General features: G+C 31.8%; 1 pseudogene; it reads right to left on the bottom strand.

Moving 5' to 3' along the window:
* Positions 1–470: 470 nt before the first annotated feature.
* LOC123637656 lies at positions 471–580 on the bottom strand (annotated as a pseudogene).
* Positions 581–1,270: the final 690 nt, after the last annotated feature.

Below are 1,270 nucleotides of genomic sequence, written 5' to 3'. Positions count from 1 at the left end.
TAGTGGATTGTACAGTAAAAGCATGTTTAGATTTATAAGAAACCATCAAACTGTCTTCCAAAGTGGCTGTACCATCTGACAAGTCTACCCGCAATGCAATGAGTGAGAGTCTGGTCACTCCACACCCTTACCAGCATTTGGTGGTGTCGGTGTTCTAGCTTTTGGTCATTTTGATTGTTGTGTAATGGTATGTTATTGTTATTTTAATTATTTTCATTTCCCTGATAGCAAATGATGTGGAGTATCTTTTCATATATTTATATGTCATGTATATATTTTCTCTAATATTAATGTCTTTGGCTGATTTTTTGATCAGGTTTTTTGTATTCTTATTGTTGAGTTTTAAGAGTTCTTTGAATATTTTGGATAAAAGTCCTTTATCAGACATGTGTTTTAGAAATATTTTCTCTAAATATGTAGCATGTCTTTTCATTTTGTACATTTTTATTTTTATTTTTTTTCTAAGTTCACTTCAGAGGAGTAATGTGCCAACATTGTGACAAGGTTTAAGGGAGGCACATCTCACACATGTGCATGAACACACAGTCATCACGCTTGTGCTTGTGAACTACAAAAGGATCATGTCTTTTCATTTTTTTAAGAGTAGTTTTCTCAAATCAGTTGGTTTCAGTTTTAATGAAGTCTTAATTCACTTGTCTCTCCTGTGTTCAGGGTGATAGTTTGCCAGGTAACCTCAGTTCTCTGAAGGAATCTGAGAGAGATGCTGATTGTATGCTTGTTCAGGTTTTTGTTCTTATTGTTAGGACAGGAATGATGATTTCCAACCTCTTTACATGTTGTACTTGAAACTTGAAACCCAGGATTTTTTTGTGGTAATAACAAATGTAGTGATATGGTGTGATGGACACAATATTAAGAGAGTAAATGTATAGAAACTCTATGGAAAATAATTGGAAATTGTATATAACTAGTAATATTTTTAAAAGCCCCCAGCCAGCAGTCACTATGAAACCTCCATGAAAGCAGAAAATTTTTCTATTATTACATTACTAATGCCTAAGTCAATGATGGCACAGAATGGTAAATAAATGAAAACAAACTACATTAATGAATTATCAATTAACATCTTAGAATATATCCTAAATAAATGATCAAAGGGGAAAACAATGACTTTGTATTTGCCTACTACAGCAAGAAAATATTAAAACATCTAAATGTCCCAATAATGAGATATTAAATTAATAGGTGCATATTCACAAGAAGAGAAATTATACAGCATTTAAAAATAACTTGATAAAATGACCATCTT

The sequence above is a fragment of the Lemur catta genome, chromosome 4 (genome assembly GCF_020740605.2).
Source record: "Lemur catta isolate mLemCat1 chromosome 4, mLemCat1.pri, whole genome shotgun sequence".
Classification (NCBI taxonomy): domain Eukaryota; kingdom Metazoa; phylum Chordata; class Mammalia; order Primates; family Lemuridae; genus Lemur; species Lemur catta.
Note: the sequence above shows the minus strand (reverse complement) of the source record. Positions and strands in the feature narration are given on the sequence as shown.